This window comes from Papaver somniferum, chromosome 1 (genome assembly GCF_003573695.1).
Source record: "Papaver somniferum cultivar HN1 chromosome 1, ASM357369v1, whole genome shotgun sequence".
In the NCBI taxonomy this organism is placed as follows: Eukaryota; Viridiplantae; Streptophyta; class Magnoliopsida; order Ranunculales; family Papaveraceae; genus Papaver; species Papaver somniferum.
The window spans coordinates 105,386,068-105,404,501 of record NC_039358.1 but is presented as its reverse complement, the minus strand read 5'-3'; the positions used below and the strand labels follow the sequence as shown (position 1 = coordinate 105,404,501).

Below are 18,434 nucleotides of genomic sequence, written 5' to 3'. Positions count from 1 at the left end.
ATTAAAGACATATACCTGTCGTGGTTAGGAACGGGTCTAATAGCTATTGAATATAGCTTACGAAAAGTGGTAACTTTGAAATAATCTTCAACGTAATCAAGAATCCTTCCTCCAGATCTAGTAATAGCTGCAGTAGCGTGCGAGCATGGAAAACCATAAACGCGCCATCGTTGGCAAGTACAATTTTTTCTCTCTAGATCTACCATATGAGATCTGCACAGTACATATTCATGTGTTATTTTTCAGTACACCTAATATACACAGTACATATTTATATGTTCTCACAGAAACATGGTACTTAAAAAAAAGAAAGAGAAAGTAAATAACATTCAGATGATAGAGATTAGGGGTAAACGCTAACCTTGGAGAATGCACTTCATAACGATTAGCATCTGACTGGCTAACTTTCCAGGGACGACCAATTTGGATGCGTAGTTCAAGCAAGGCTTGATACGTAGGGGTTAGAAGTTCTTGGTCCATCAAGAGACTCTCTTCACGACGTTCTGACATCATTTCCATCATACGTATCCTACACGACAAGGGGATAGCAAGTCTGTTATACTAAAAATATACGTAGATTAACAGAACATATATGCTAATACTGTTACAAAAAGAAAACTAATATAAGCTTGTACTGTGACTAAGGAAACTGATACAAACCTGATCGAGTCAACGAACGCACACGCAGGTAATTTCTTCTCTTTGTTAATCCAGCTATTGAACGATTCAGCAACGCTAGATGAAGTGTAAACATAACTACAGCCCTTGAAGAAAGCACTGGACCACTTTTCTTTTGGAATGTTGCGGCAATAGTCAGCAACCCAAGGCCTTCCCAAATTAACCATTTCTTGAAGACCTTCCTCGTATGTTGCAGGAGAAAGAGCATATGTCGCCTTTCGGAAAGCATCAGTCACTTCCTTATACTTTTCGTCAGACTTTGCGATAGGTAAGTTTTTGTCCAAATGGAAGTAACAATATCTTTGATGAGAATCAGGAACTCTTTGGGAATATATTTAACCAACCCTTCACCTCGGTCAGTCATAAAAGTGATTGGGCGATCATCTTTCAAAGCCTCCTTCAGTTTCTTGAAAAACCATTCCCAGCTGATATTGTCTTCACCAGGTACTAAAGCAAACGCAAGCGGATAAAATCCTGCAAAAATGAATTACTAGTTATGTTAAGAAACTAATATTGACACTACATATCGACATGCAGTTGGTTTACCTCTTTGTTGATATGTGAAAACCTGACACTACATAATAACATGTTAAGCAACTGATTGACACTACATTTTCACATGCAATATGGTTTATCTCATACTCAGTAAGGTCAATATGTAGTATGTAGTATGGTCAATACTCATTGTCAGATAGTGAAGTAAGGTCAATATGAGTGATCTAACTACCAGACACTACATATCAAAAAAAAAAAGAACCAGTTACCTTGATTGCCATTAAGACATGTTGCTGCAAGGAGACCTCCTTTAAAAGTTCCAGTGAGAAATGTACAGTCACAGAAAATCATGGGACGACATAGTTTATATCCTTCTATACAAGCTCCAAAGCAAACAAAAAGTCTATTGAATCTTTTTGTAGCATCATTGAAATCGAAATCAATAAATGACCCAGGGTTTGTTTCCCTAACAGCATTCACCCACCAAGCAAGATCAGTGTACGACTTCACATCATTACCAAAAATATGTTTATGCGACAACTCAATTGCATGATATGCGTGGTGATACTGGATTTCAATGCCACCACCAACTTTAAGATAATCTATGATCTCTGTTGGTGTTATGCGAGGGTTGTGCCTGACCATCTCATGAATTAGACTGTTCATGAGTTTTTTTGTAACTCTTGGATTCTTCAACATATAACCACCGCCATAGGTGTGCCTTCCCACATATTCCTTTATCTTAAAAACATCAATAGAACTACCAATGGCAGTTGCGTGAAGCTTCCATGAACAACCTTTCACACTACATACGGTGGTGAATCTCTCAAGGTCATTCTTCTTCTTAATTACCTCATATCCAGTTCTCATGCAGTATTTTTTGCATGCTATGCGTACGGCATCAACACCACCATAGAATAATTGATCTGTATCATCAAAAATCTTATCCCAACCATCTGAAAAAAAACACTCTTGGGGCTTCTTTACCTTCTTTCAAATAACTATTCTTTGCACTGACAACTAAGTCTGCATTACTGCCAACTTCCATACGTGCCATTTGAAATTACATCCACGTGCAAATCAAAGAAAGCTGATTTCTTTGAAGAATGTAATGCAGAGATGCCCTGGAGTGTTACATCCGCAAGAATAGGAACTATCGCTTGATTCTGGAAATAGTTAACCAGAATAGTCGATGGAGTCAACCAGCTCCACATATTACAGATGCAAAATTTCAAATCCTCTAAAGTTGAAAACGATGTAACCTCATATGCAAAATGATATTGCTTATGGTATACATGAGAATAGATAGAGAAGTCTGGTTTGGGAGCAACGTCAGACATGTTAACCCTGTAAATGATCCAAAAATTAACTAAGTCTCTGAATGGATATAAGTTATACATATTGATATGTATTGGCATCTACTGTATTGCACGATACACACTAAGAGCGCAGGCTATATGTAGTACGTATTGGTATGTAACATGTAGAATAACTAAGTCTCTGAATTCCTATACGTTATACATATTGATATGTATTGGCATCTACTGTATTTTAGTAAGATATATTTGCAGGCTATATGCAGTACGTATTGGTATGTAACATGTAGAATATATTTTACAACATATAAATATGTTTTGAGTTTCATCTTCTATAAATAGAAGAACTGCAGCTATATCAAAAAGAGAATACAAAATTACTACACGATCTATCTAACAAAACAAACCTATATCAAAAAATACAGTAAAACAAACCTATATCATATTACAAAGAAACTAAAACAGAACAGCAGCAGAGAAAAGGTGATTATAGTAACATACATTGTTCGAATCTGAGATTAACCTAATTCGATTTTAAGATACCTAATTGAAACACACAAAAATCACAATGTAAATCGAACGGAAACTGAATTGAACAATATAAATCATCACAAAACTGAAATCATAAAAGAAAGATAACAATGTACATCATAGAAAACTATTCTGATAGAAATCGGATCAGAATAAACCTAATTATTCATCAACATTCCAAGAACAACAGCAGAGGAAGATGATTTACGAGATAAATACCTTGTTCGAATCTGATTTCGAAGCACAGATGATTTACGAGATAATAGCTGTGATGAGCCTAATTGAAAGACGCTACCAGATATTGTGATGAACCAAAACGCAGGAGCAGAGAAAACCAAAGAGAAACAATCTGAGATGAAAAAAATAGAAAGAAACTGAATTTGATTTGTTCGTGGAGTTGCAGAAAGGGTTTTTTTGGTACTTTTGAAAAACTTGTCTTGTGTGACCCGCACGTTTTAGACTAGGGAATAAATATTCTGGTCCAAAAACATGTTTTTGGACCAGCGGATAATTTTATTCTAGGGATGGATTAGAGAGTAACCGGTACTGGGTTTCCTGGACTACCTAGTAATTCCTAGTACTAAATATGATTACAGCATAGGATGTTCTCCAATGTCACTGCCTGTCCATATCTATTCGTGATTTTCCTTTGGTTTGGTGTTCTGTAGTCAGGTGCTTAGGAATGTTAACACCCGACGGACTAGTTCACTATATGAAGCTCACAGCTTAGATGTTTGGGTAGTAGAGCATACCGGTGAGTATGATTCTTACTGAGATGATTAACATTTACACTATGCTGCTTTTTCATAAGACGAGATCAAAGGAATTAACGAAAAACGATATTAGATACGTATATGTATTATTTCCTTCTTTTGAAAATTGTGATTAAACAATAATAGAATAAAAACTAATTTTATTAATTATAAACGTCCGTTTTTGGAAAAAATTGTTCTGTTTTGTTTTGTGCACACTCTTTAAAAGAGTGTGCACAAAATTGGACTCATTAATTAGTTTCTAAACGGGAAAAAATATTGCTAGCCCAATTTTGAAATTTTTTATATTAGGAACCCACCATTAAAATATCGTATATTTTAAACCCAAAATCAGTTATACCAAAAATTTCTTACAAAACTAGCCTTTTATTTAAATTTTTAGAAACTAATTTTATATCACAATATTTTGTCCTAAAATTACTCGTTTTACCTTCCTAAATTGTTTCTTATCTAAAAGATTTACCTAAAATCACTCTTCTTCAAAACAAATATTTTTTTCTCTCTCTCGTAAACCTTTGAAAACGTTTTTTTTTTCTCTCACATGAATTTATTTTTTGCCGGAAAAATATCACATCCTTAATGTTAAAAGGAAAAATCACCGATTTCAATTTTTCGTTGTAAAAACAAGGTGAAAACACAAATTCTCACTTAAAATAAAAGTGAAAAAGAAACATAAAACATGAAAACACAAATTTTCACTAAAAACTTACACAATGATAATATAAATTTTCACTTGAAATTAAGGGAAAACTCATGTTTTCACTCAAAAGACATTTGAAAAACAAAATTTTCACGTTAAAAAAAATGTGAAATATGGATTTTTCACTTTTTTTTTTCCATCCTTAATCAAGTCCATCAAAGCAAATAAATCAAAAGACCCAATTTTAAAGATTAGTAACAAAACGCCGAAGAAGAATAGCAACACATAATATAAAAATTCAAATCTAATTTCATTTTAAATCAAATTCAATTTCGAAGATCTTAACTCGTTGTTGTAGATTCAAAGAACTAAAACAAAAGAAAAGAGAGAAAAACCTAAATACATAATTAGATTCAATTTTGAATCTGATGTTTGGAACTATTGAGAACAAATCAAGCTATATCAAATATCGAGCATTCACAATTGATGAATTTTTCAATTAGAGAGATGAAACTGCTTGCTTTAGACCTTTTTTTTTAAAAAAAAAGTCAACAAATAAACAACAATTTATGAAGTTATTTTTAAGTATGGTAATAAATCTTAATTAGATTTATGAGTGGTGCTGTGACGAGGCCACCCTCGTGATAGCTTCCGTAAGGGTGCATCTAAAAGCCGTTGGATATAGTATCGTAGATATGTACATATCCTGAGGCAACTTTTTGAAAATAAAAGTATTTTTGTTCTTTTTATTATCTAATAAATACATAGATTCTATATTATTTATTCTAAAATCCTTCCAGTAAATCGTTTTTTTTAATAATTATCTTATAAGTGAAATTGTATTGTTATTTTCACTTGCTTCATGAAAACCTATAGCACAAAAGAAAACTCGACCAACTTTGATCATATTGACTTTGAGGGATTAATCAAGGGGAGAAAAACGTTAACGGTACATACATCGTACTTCTTTACTCGTAATATATTAAATTAAACATATTTATGTTATTAGGTTTTAGTATATCAGTTAATCAACAATCTAAACTAATATCGCCATAGAGAAAGCTCTACAACAAGTTCTTAACACCTTTGGAATTTTAGGGAGCAATATTGTGGATTTCCATTTCCAGGGAGTCTAGAAAGTCGCCTTCAATCAACTGATGCCTGCACCAACATTAATACACATAAGACCCATGAGATCTACAATTGTTCCAAGCTCGTGACTTCCATAAGCTCTGATGAGTTTCCCCGCGGAGTACCGATGAAATTCCTCCTGTACTTGGATCCTCCGTTGCAGAACCGCCTAATCCGGGCAAATATAACTTTTGATGAAGGTGTGCGTGCATATCAGTTTCTTCTTCTTCATTAATCATCCAAGCTCCCGTTACCTAAATAGGGATTTTGGTATCACCGGCCAAAATAAATTCCTTAATTTACTGGAGGGACTAAGGAGTAAATAATATAAAATATAAAGATACGAAAAAATAAAAATAATAAAAAATATTTTTATTTTCTAAAAGTTTCCTCGGGATATGCACATATCTATGATACTATATCCAACGGCTCTTAGGTGCACTCCTACGGAAGTTGTTACGAGGGTGACCTCGTCACAGCAAATAATCACTCTAATTTAGCCGTAAAAAGTGGTAAGTAGTTAGACCGTGAAAAGTGCTAACAGATGCCATAAACTAATTGACTGTGAAAGTGGTAAATAATCATATTTTTGTTAATAATAATTAATTAAGTAAGGCTAATCTAGTCCTGCTTAAATTGTGTAAACACAAATTCAATCTAAAATCGCTAATCCTAACCGTAAATCTTATGATTTGGGCTACACATATATTGAATCTTAATTATGGGTTTCTAGAAGACAGAGGAGCCAAACATGGGTTCCTCAGAAATTTCCACGTTTTTTCTGAACAAACAAAATATCATATCATATCTTTTATATTTCCTATATAAATACACACTACGGGAAAAACAGTTATCTAAAACTGTAACTTGACAACTCATTTTTTTTAAAGTTGTGAAAGGTGGCATGTTTTACTACATTTATCAAATAATGGTTGTCAAAGTTAAAAAACGTCCAACTCTTAGGACAAAGAGGACCAAAGAGTAGTAACGAGAATCAAAACCACAACATTTTGTGTGCAAAGAGTAGTGACCACCTTTGGACTTTAACTACTCATAACGTAAAGATAGTGAATAACTATATAACAACATTCATAACGGTTGTTGAAGTCAAAAAAAAATATTTTTTCGACAAAAGCTGTTGGAGAGATTCGAACACAAGCCTACTACGCGTTAGTACAAGTCATCAACCATCCTTCCATATTCACAATACTGGTAGATTTGTGTTTTGTTTTTTGATCTCTATTCACAACCATTTAAGGGTTGTAAAATGAAGAATTAACTTTGAAAAAAATGAAGCTCGGGAGAGGGAGAGTCAAACCTGATCCTTCTCTGTCCAAGTTTGGGATTTCAACCATCTTTCCGCATTCACATGTGTGGTTATATTTTACTTCTATGTCTATATATAAGATAAATTTCAGCTGAGCCTTAAAAAAAAGGCCAGTGAATGCAGCCAATATGCCTGAAACATACAAGGCATTCTCTGCAATCACATTTCAATCAACACTCATAGTATATCTATATCTCCACTAAAGTACCAGATTCATGCAAGTTTTGGTGAAACAAAGACCAGTCCTGAAGAAGTTGCAAATGCTCACAGTTCTGAAGTATATTTACTGCAAAAAAAGCAAGACATTGACTGCAAAAAAGGCCAAATGCAGAATTACATACCAAAGCATGATTTAAGTCACCAATTTCTGCATATAACTTCAGAAAAACTGCATTTAAGTAACAAATCCTCTTTTCTCTCCTCCTTTATCCGGGCTTGAGACCGGCAATGAAATGATATATATATCATTTGAATGGAAGAGTTAAAAAGGGGGGTTCTTCTCAAGAGAAAAAGATAGCATATCATATATACCGACAATATTACAAGTCATAAAGTGAAACAGATAGCATGTCATTTTAACGATAAAACAACTCCAGACCAAAGTACAGCAGAACCAAAATGAAACAAAAATAATACCCAAATTCAGTAGAAATAAAAAAAAGTAAACCCACCATCAATGACACTTCTTTTTCTTTTTCTTATTCTTCTTGTTCTTCTTCTTTGACGGAAACACTAAGATAGGTTCAGCATCGGTTCTTGCATAACTCTCGATTTCGTCATTCATTTGTAAGCCAAGAGTTGAAGGATCCACTGGATGAAAACTTTTGTCTTCTTGTTCATTGTATTTCTCCAATTCATGGAAACCCCTAGGTGGTGGTTTCAACATCACAAACCAATTAAATGTATATGACTCTCGAGAATAGAAAACTTACCGGGCTTGTGACGCTAAAATGAATGGATCATTCTGATATTGGTTCTTATGCTGACGTAAGTTTACTAATGTATAGCCTTTTTCCAATCTTGACACCAAAATAGGTGTGAGCCCAGTCACATTTGAATATGGGAATCTGAAACATATGCTGGTAGTCCAACACGAGAATATTTTCTAAAACACCATAGAAACCACTTATTTGTGACCATCCTGCAACTAAAGATTTTGATTCAATTGAAACACCACTGTTTTGTGTGACTCTTTGAATATCCTTCGTAATAAACCTTGACCCATTTATTTCCAAGCCTTTATATGATACACAGTTATCTAAAGGACCATATGCCAACCATTATACTGTATTTGATACTGATATGCCTTGACTAATTTGCATTTTAACATATAAATATAATTTAGTTAGCAGAACACAAGTGAACACAGTTATGGGCGCAAGCTGTTTTGGGTAATGCCAAAAACAGGTACTATTGACAAATAATCAAGTGGTAGTGCACATACCTTTTGCCGTATCCAATCTGCAAATGTCTCTGAGTGTATGGAAAGGAGTTGGTTTTCGTCACTGGCAGTATCAGAAGATCTTAAATCATCCATGTGCATTCTAATAAGAAAAAACAGTAATATGAAAAAGATTCGTAAAGGTATTATAATTGATAACAATTTGAAATGAACATAATGTCATACTTACGTTCTATATGGGTCAATTACTGCAGTGTTAAAAAGCACATATCTATGAGCGATATTTAGCATATCACTACCAATACACACTCGAGCACCTTTAGAAAGAGGACGCTCTGCCAGGGTAGAAACATGTTGAGTGTCTTCATTACGGCTCTGATCTACCTCCCCTTCATCTGCTTTATCTGCACGAACATTACAAAACCTGACGCACTCCATTCCCAGGTAACACTCTGCTATACATGCTTCAGGTTGTGCGTGATTTTTTACGTATTCTTTGAATGTCTTCATATACCTGCGACGGACCAACCTTTAATTATTAGAACATTGCACTTAAGTTATTTTTTCTGTTTAAATGAAACAAGAAAACAAAAGTGTTAAAACTTATGAAACAAGTAATACCTTTCAAATGGATACATCCAACGATATTGTAAGGGTCCACATAAACGCACTTCTCGAGCAAGGTGAATTGTCAAGTGTACCATCACATCAAAAAATGATGGAGGGAAGTACATCTCCAACATTCACAAAGTCTCAGCAATTTCTTCTTCAAGTTCTACTAATCTGTCGAGATCAACTGCCCTTTGGCATATTTCGTTAAAATAAGAACATAACCTATTAACCGCATTACTTGACCCATCAGGTAAAAGTCCCTTCAAAGCTACAGGTAATATTTGTTGCATAAGAACATGGTAATCATGAGCTTTAAGGACACCCAAGTAACCATCTTTTGAGAAATGCCTCCTAAGATCAGAACTATACCCAGATGAAACCTTCAATTTCTCATCCTGTTATAAAATAATGCATTTCCCTTGTCGCTCAAGTTATATGGTGCTGGTGGAAGCCATGTTTTTCCATTTTTGAGTGTTGGATGCAAGTCTTCTCTGATTCCCATACTTTTCAGATCATTACGGGAGTTTAAGCCATCTTTTGTTTTAAACTTTATATTTAATATAGTATCAATGACACTCTCACAGACGTTTTTTTTCCGTATGCATAACATCAATATTATGTCGTAGTAACAAATCCTAGGAAGGAAGGAAGATAATAACATCAATATCTAGCTCATGTGATAATATTTTGAATATCCAAACACTATAAGAGACAGTCTATTTACATATTCATACCGGGTAGCAGATGAAAAAGAGATAATTTACATATTCATACCGTGTAGCAGATGAAAAATAGTCTATTTAGATATTCAAACATGCCAACATGCATTTGAGGTTAGAACTTACCTTCCAGTAAGGCAAGTCGAAAAATATGGACTGTTTGTTGAATATCGGATGGTCAACATCTTGTGCACCAGAAGTAGCAGCAGTACTCAAACCGTCATCAGTAGCAACTACCCTTTTCCGCTTCCCACACTTAGAATTGCCGTCATTTGCATCCGTTGCCGCACTACTCTGAACCTTTTTCTGGTTATTCTTCTTCTTATTCTTCTTCTTTTCCTCTTTATCTTTCCTTTTCTCAGCCTTGTACTGCTTCGCTTTCTCAAAATCATTCACGATACTGCCCTGACGTTCAAAGGCCACAACACCAGACATAATAGGTGGCTTTTCATTCCTCTCAATCTCTCCATTAAACATGGTTTTCTTATTAGGCGATCGATAAGATGATTACACGGTAGAAATCCCCTATGATTCATGTAAACAGTTTTACGACTAAATGACAACCAGTTCGAAAGAGTATTATCACCACAAAGAGGGCAGGCTGCCTTCCCTTTATACGTACATCCAGATAGATTACCATAAGTAGGAAAATCATTTATCGTCCACATCAATAATGCCTTCAGGTTGAACATTGTCTTACTAAATTTATCATAAACCTCCACGACGTTATCCCACAACTCAATCAGATCATCTATCATTGGTTGCAAGTATATATCGATGTCTCTACCTGGTTGTTTCTTTCCTGGAATCAGCAAGCTTAAAATAATATTTTTGGCTTGCATACACAGCTGAGAGGGAAGATTATATACCACAATCAACACCGGCCAACAACTATGGGATGGGGAAACATCGCCAAACGGATTAAATCCATCAGTAGCAAGCCCAAGACGCAAATTACGCGATTATGAAGCAAACTCGGGGAACTTTGTGTCTATGTGCTGCCAAGCCAAAGAATCTGATGGATGATGTATCTTCCCATCTTTACTCTTATGCGTCGCATGCCATATTAGTTGTTGAGCCAGCTCTGCTGATTTATACAATCTCTTTAATCTCGGCACAATGGGAAGTATCTAAGCACCTTAACTGGTATCTTCTTTTTGGGCTTGTCTATCATGTCATCATCTTCCATGTTAGATGTTTCTTCCTTCCACCTAGAATAGTGACATTTAGGACATTCATCTGCATCTTTCAACTCATTTCTGAACAAACATCAATCATTCTCACATGCGTGTATTTTCTCATAAGTCAGTTTAAAAGCCTTCAACAAATTTTTCATTTCATATGTTGATTTGGGAAGACAATGACCTGGGGGCAACATCGAACCCGCTGTCTTGAGAAGTTCATCAAAGGCTTTCCGAGATACACCATTTACCGTCTTGTGCTTATACAACTCAATAGTGATCGATAGCTTCGTGTGTGTAGTGCAACCATGGTATAAAGGGAAGTTATCCTCTACTATCTGGTTTGCCAACCCCTCGTCCTGCATAGTATCCGGACCCGGATCAATTGGAGAATAACCTTCAACATCAGCTCCTGTCCACATCTGATAAAAAGTACGTCTTGCTCCCTCTTCATGAATATCATTATAACTATTATCCTTCTCGCCGTGAAGAACCCACTCTGTGTAAGTAGGATCCATTCCTCGTTTTATCAAGTGAAGATGAACTGTACATGGAGGAAGTGGCTCAGCAAGATTCTTACAATCAACACACATGAAATATGGATAAATTTATATTTCATGTACAAGACCAGCCCTACATGAAATATGGATAAATTTAAACACGGTGTAGACAACATGGCACATCAAACCAAAGTAAAGAATGTAATATATAGAGTCACTTAAATCTACATTCTAGAGTGACAATATAACATATCAAACCAAACTTGGAAGGATATTAACCTTGGCCAATGAACCCAATCTTTATTCATCATTTGGACCGAGTTGGGTTTACCTACCACTTGAATCTGTAATAGAAAAAAGAAGAGTTGGAGAAATATGATTCATACAAAATCTGCAGCTCTATCTATTTCAAAGAACCATAAGTATACACTTATGTTATTTTGGAACATCTATATGAAATGATCGTACTTCATATTTCATTTAAATCAGGTCTTACACATAATTAAAAATTATTACATACGAAGACTTTTCCCTAGATTTGTAATTAGATCATCCATTTGATTTCTAGAAACTCTAACTTTTTCCTTTTCAACAACGAAGATAACATCTGAAGCCCATGTAAAATCTCCTCATTGTTCACATACAAGGTAAGCAATGTTCTTATTGTGTTGATTTTTGCATATTTTTAGGGTGAGTTTGTAGGTGCAAGTTGAAGAGAAGCACAATTGATCATGCAGTGGAAATTTTTTGAAAGAGTTATCATCTTCTCCACAAGCATTACAACTTTTCTCTGATGGTAACAACAACAACTTGGCTTTGCAAGGGTCAGAAGCATCATCAAACCATTCAAAGTAGGTGCAGGTAGGTATGGTGCACTTGAAGAACATTTTTCCATTGGTTTCAGTTGTTGTAGATCATAGAAATGCTCTCACACCAATACAAGGAACATGCTTGCACCTAGAATAGAGCCAGGGACAAACTTTTGTCTCATGGTTCCCTTGTTCACACATAGCACACTTAGTTAGGATTTTTTCCATTCTCATCTTACTGTTGTTGTTGTTGCAGCTACTACTGCTACTTGGAGAGTCTTTCACACGTCCACCCATGACTGATCTACCCTACAAATAATATGCCTAATTAAGTAAACCAACAAGTAATGCAATCCTGCCACATTTGACTACTTTTAACAACAAGAAATGCACACACACAGACACACATTAAACAACGAGCTCCAAAATCTGTATAGAACAATCAACTGACAATGCTCTAAATATCTAAAACATACCTTTGAACTTTTCTCACAAATTAAGCTCTGTACATGAAGTTTTTATGAAATAGTAAACTGATTTGAAGACCAAATTGAAGCAAATCCTGCAAAACAATTCAAATTTCAGTCAAAAATTTAAATACAATTTCATAGAAAAACACCTGAATTTAATGCAAAATTCCAATTATTTGAATTAAATGCAACTACCACATGAATTTAATGCAAACCTAAATTCAAAAAAACCCTAAAATTAAATGCATGCAATAATTTAACAGATTGAATCCAATGATTGAATTGAATGAACTAAATTAACTCAAACGAATTAAGTGCAATGATTGGAAATTTTTTTAAAATCAAAAAATCAACAGACGAGTTACAGGACGAGAATCAAAATTAAAAAAAAAAAGTAAAACCTTAAACAGATCGAGAAATCCAAGTTACAGAACTGTTAGGTCTTCAGCTACCTCGATCTGTTGATGGTGGTTTGAGTGACTGTGAGCTAAGTTGATGATGGTGGTTCTGATGATGGTGAGTTGTTGATGATGGTGAGCTGTTGATATTGGTGGTTTACAGAAGAAGGGACAAAGGAGGAGGTGATGCAAAAATGGTTAGAGAAAAAAGAAAAGAATTGGCCGAGAATGGTTGAGGAAAGAAAAGATAAGGATAAAATGAAAAAAACAAAAACAATATTGGACGGTTAGAGATTGAAATGGATGGTCATGATTTAATGTTTTGTACAACCCCTTTTACAACTGTTATAAAATGTCGTCGTACGGGTTTTGTCGTTCTGCTAAATATTTTCACTTCTGCTAAATTTGTTTTCACTTCTGCTAGATTTTTTCACTTCCGCTAAACTTTTCTCTATTCTGCTAAATTTTTCTCTATTCTGCTAAATTTTTTCACTTTTGTTATATTTTTCTCTATTCTGCTAAGGTTTCTGAGAATACACGATGGAATCTTACCCGTAAATGGTTGGATTCATCGTTCTTACGAAGTTTCAGACTTATGCTCAGGTCCAGGTTTCGATCTCGGACCCAGTTTCTTTCTCGAAGTTGACTAATTTAGAGTTTGCTGAACGTTTCTGAGAATATACGATGGAATCTTACCCGTAAATGGTTGGATTCGTCGTTCTTACGAAGTTTCAGACTTATGCTCAGGGCCAGGTTTCGATCTCGGACCCAGTTTCTTTCTCGAAGTTGACGAATTTAGGGTTTGCTGAACGTTTCTGAGAATATACGATGGAATCTTACCCGTAAATGGTTGGATTCGTCGTTCTTACGAAGTTTCAGACTTATGCTCAGGGCCAGGTATCGATCTCGGACCCAGTTTCTTTCTCGAAGTTGACGAATTTAGGGTTTGCTGAACGTTTCTGAGAATATACGATGGAATCTTACCGGTAAATGGTTGGATTCGTCGTTCTTACGAAGTTTCAGACTTATGCTCAAGGCCAGGTTTCGATCTCGGACCCAGTTTCTTTCTCGAAGTTGACGAATTTAGGGTTTGCTGAACGTTTCTGAGAATATACGATGGAATCTTACCCGTAAATGGTTGGTTTCGTCGTTCTTACGAAGTTTCAGACTTATGCTCAGGTCCAGGTTTTGATCTCGGACCCAGTTTCTTTCTCGAAGTTGACGAATTTAGGGTTTCCTGAACGTTTTTGAGAATATACGATGGAATCTTACCCTTAAATGGTTGGATTCCTCGTTCTTACGAAGTTTCAGACTTATGCTCAGGGCCAGGTTTCGATCTCGGACCCAGTTTCTTTCTCGAAGTTGACGAATTTAGGGTTTGCTGAACGTTTCTGAGAATATACGATGGAATCTTAATTACCCGTAAATGGTTGGATTCGTCGTTCTTACGAAGTTTCAGACTTATGCTCAAGGCCAGGTTTCGATCTAGGACCCAGTTTCTTTCTCGAAGTTGACGAATTTAGAGTTTGCTGAACGTTTCTGAGAATATACGATGGAATCTTACCCGTAAATGGTTGGTTCTTCGTTCTTACGAAGTTTCAGACTTATGCTCAGGGCCAAGTTTCGATCTCGGACCTAGTTTCTTTCTCGAAGTTGACGAATTTAGGGTTTGCTGAACGTTTCTGAGAATATACGATGGAATCTTACCCGTAAATGGTTGGATTCGTCGTTCTTACAAAGTTTCAGACTTATGCTAAAGGCCAGGTTTCGATCTCGGACCCAGTTTCTTTCTCGAAGTTGACTAATTTAGGGTTTGCTGAACGTTTATGAGAATATACGATGGAATCTTACTCGTAAATGGTTGGATTCGTCGTTCTTACGAAGTTTCAGGCTTATGCTCAAGGCCAGGTTTCGATCTCGGACCCAGTTTCTTTCTCGAAATTGACGAATTTAGGGTTTCTTCATGGTTTTATTGTAAATGTTTGTAATCCAACGAACCAAATTTAAAGAAATCAAATCTCAAGCCAATCTAACGGTCAACATCCTTGTTTGGTTATACCAAATTTTGTGTTTTCTTCTCAATCCGTATGCTCTTTTTTAAACCAATGAAAATGTCCCATTTTTAATCCAACGAACCAAATATAAGGAAATAAATTCTCAATCCAATCTAACGGTTAGCATTTACCAAATTGTGTTTTCTTCTCAATCCGTATGCTCTTTTTGAAACCAATGAGAATGTCCCATGTTTCCTACCAAAAAAGCCTGCCCAAATTTACACACATCCTTCTAGATTTTGACTATTGACTATTGACCAGAACATTTTTTTCTCTGTCAGAAGAAAATAAACCTAACTATCCAAAACATTTTTTTCTTCTTCTCATTTCATTTCTTCTTTCTCTGTGTGTCTTTGAAGGTGTTGCTCTGCAACCTAGAAGAATGTAAACCCAGAAGAAAGCAAACCTCACCCTTAAATCAATTTCATTCATACCAAAACCCAACTTCACCTCTTACCCAAAAGAAACTGAAATCAGAAAAACTCAATCGCAAAATCCCAAAATCAATTTATTTGAAAAAACTGGAATCTCGCCTGAAAATTGAAGTTCGAGAGTTCAATTGAAGCCCTAAGAGTTGAATAACTTCACCTTTAACCCAGAAGGCTCAGCTTCAACATCAGGTATAAATCTCACCTGAGTAGGATTTTTTTTTTTCAATTTTCTGTTTGATTTATGATTAGTTTTTCATTTACAGTTTCATTACAGTTTTTAATATGCTTTGTGTTTGATGTATAGTTTGATTTTAGAGTTATTTCTTGATTAGGGTTTTTCTTAGCCGAGTTAGGGTTTTTTATGAAACCGATTCATATGCCGAGTTTGATTTGAAGTTTGATTTTTTTTTTTCTTTTTGTATGATTTAGAGTTATTTCCTGTCAGGATTTTATTTTTTAGCGGAGTTTGGGTTTTTGACAGAACCGATTCATAGGTGGATTGTTTAGAGTATGAGACGATTCTTATGTTGATTGATTTAGAGTTTGATTTTTGAGCGTGTCTCTTATAAGCTACCAAGTAATTCTATTACGACAGGGGGTTGGAGTTCCGAACCCCTGGCTCATTCTCAACTGTGATTTATGCAGGGCTTCGGTATTCCAACCTCATGTTGTCAGTTTCTTGGTGGTTAATGTTGCTTGATTTTTTATTGTTTTAATAGATATACGTATGAGAAATTTGGTGGTTAAGGATTGATGAGAGCTAGAGCACTCTCTTTCTTATGAGCGAGACAATCGCTTCATTCTTAAGTAATCCACTTACTCATAAGAAAGTGAGTGCACCAGCTCATTCTCAACTGTGATTTATGCGTGTCTCTTATAAGCTACCAAGTAATTCTATTACGACAGGGGGTTGGAGTTCCGAACCCCTGGCTCATTCTCAACTGTGATTTATGCAGGGCTTCGGTATTCCAACCTCATGTTGTCAGTTTCTTGGTGGTTAATGTTGCTTGATTTTTTATTGTTTTAATAGATATACGTATGAGAAATTTGGTGGTTAAGGATTGATGAGAGCTAGAGCACTCTCTTTCTTATGAGCGAGACAATCGCTTCATTCTTAAGTAATCCACTTACTCATAAGAAAATGAGTGCACCAGCTCATTTAAAAATCCTTCTAATTTGGTATCAATATAATATTTTCTTGATGTTTGCTAGATTATATGTGGGTGTTCCAATTATGCCATATGAATTATGTATTGGTGGTCCAATTATGTATGAAGAATTTTGATGTTTTTGGTTTCTAATTTTGGACTTTTTAATTCTGTTTTTGCAGTAGCTGTATGTGTGGATAAAAAATGGTGAAGAACAATCTGTTTCGGGTTACCAAGGAAACCAGGACCAAAAAATCTGTTCCAACTCCCAAGAAGAGGATAAAGACTTATCGCCAGCATATAATTCTTTGTTTAGTGTGATGATTTTATTTACCATCTTCTTTTGTTTGACCTATTCTAGTTTATGTCGCAGATTAACAAGGAAGCCAAAACTGTCCAGTCTGTCCCATTACCAAAGAATAAGGTACTAAGACATCTCTTATAGTTTACCAAACTATCTTGATTCAGTTTCTTTTATTTGTATAACTCAATTTATTTACCAAACTCCTGTTATTAACTTATTTAAGTTGCAAATCATTTTGAAAAAGAAGTAGATTTCGCAGCCTTCAAAGTCTGAAATCAAACAAACAATTCCTAACAAGAAGAAGAGTTCAGAGCAACCTGCAATCCAAGGATCTCCAAGTCATTCACCAACTGAACGTGAAAATACACCAAGATGGACATCCCCTAGGTTTAAGAACAAGTCAGAGGAACGAGATCATACCGCTGAAAAGAGTACTCCAACACGATCATCACCTAGGAAAAGAAAAGGTTTAGTTGAACCGGAAAGCGTCGCACAATCTGTACCAGTCCAGTCCACATCAGGATCATCTCAAACTGCACGCTCCAACGAAGTTTTTGAGAAGGAAAGGACAGTGAAGCGGAAATTGTCCCAATCAGGCCCATGTCCGAATGTGAAAATCAGGAATCCAAATGATACCCTCTCTGATATGGTTAGCAGAAGAATGTGAAGATAAAGAGGAAGCGGAACCAGAGAATATTGTTGCTACTGAAGAGAGGAAGGTGAAAACAAGGAAATGGAGAATGATAAAGAGAATGACATCGCAGCAAATGAAAATGAAAAAGGAGATGAGGTATAAATCTTTGTGTCGCTTAATTTAAGTTGTTTCTTTATGATAATTTTTTAATCCTTGTTTAACTCTTTTGCTTGATAACTGTGATAACACTTAGGTTGTACAGGGAGAGGAGAAGAGAAAAAGTGTTCCTCGTGGACTAACAAGGATGTCTTCACAAGGGATAACAGAGGACAAGACAAAAAATCCAGACAAGGCCACTGTTAGCTTTAACAATAAAGATCAACCCATTGGTGACCCTTCCGTGCAACTTGCAAGTGTGTTGGGAGTTTTAGTTAGGCGAAACATTCCATTAAATTTCAAGGACTGGAGATTGGTCCCTAAATAAGCCAAAGATAATGTATGGAAGATTGTCCAGGTAATTTCTTAACTCTTTACCTCTTTAGCTCTTTTAACCTTCAATATTAATCTCAACTCCTTCACTGTTATTTGCAGATGAGGTTCATTGTTGATGATTTCTACAGAGATTACTATCATGGGAAGATGTGTTGTTATCTTAAGGAGGCTAGGTCTAAGAAAACAGGCAAGATATTATACCTTGATGAGTTGGAAGAAGAAGAAAGAGAGAAGAGGATAAAAGCACTTAAACCACAGAACATGTCAGACAATGAGTGGGAGGAGTTCGTTGAAACTGTTTTCTCGAAGGAATTCAGAGTAAGTTTTTATATTATGTAATTTTTTAAGTTAAGTCCTTCTACAATCATTTTATTGGTTATGTCTTGTTA

The 18,434-nt window shown here is 35.4% G+C and overlaps 1 long non-coding RNA gene across 1 annotated transcript; it reads left to right on the top strand.

The window, feature by feature from the left end:
• The first annotated feature begins 15,299 nt into the window (after positions 1 to 15,299).
• Positions 15,300 to 18,364, top strand: LOC113295802. The gene is made up of 5 exons (XR_003332933.1): positions 15,300 to 15,656; positions 16,798 to 17,039; positions 17,167 to 17,709; positions 17,807 to 18,067; positions 18,145 to 18,364. It is a non-coding gene; the product is annotated as an uncharacterized LOC113295802 (long non-coding RNA).
• Positions 18,365 to 18,434: the final 70 nt, after the last annotated feature.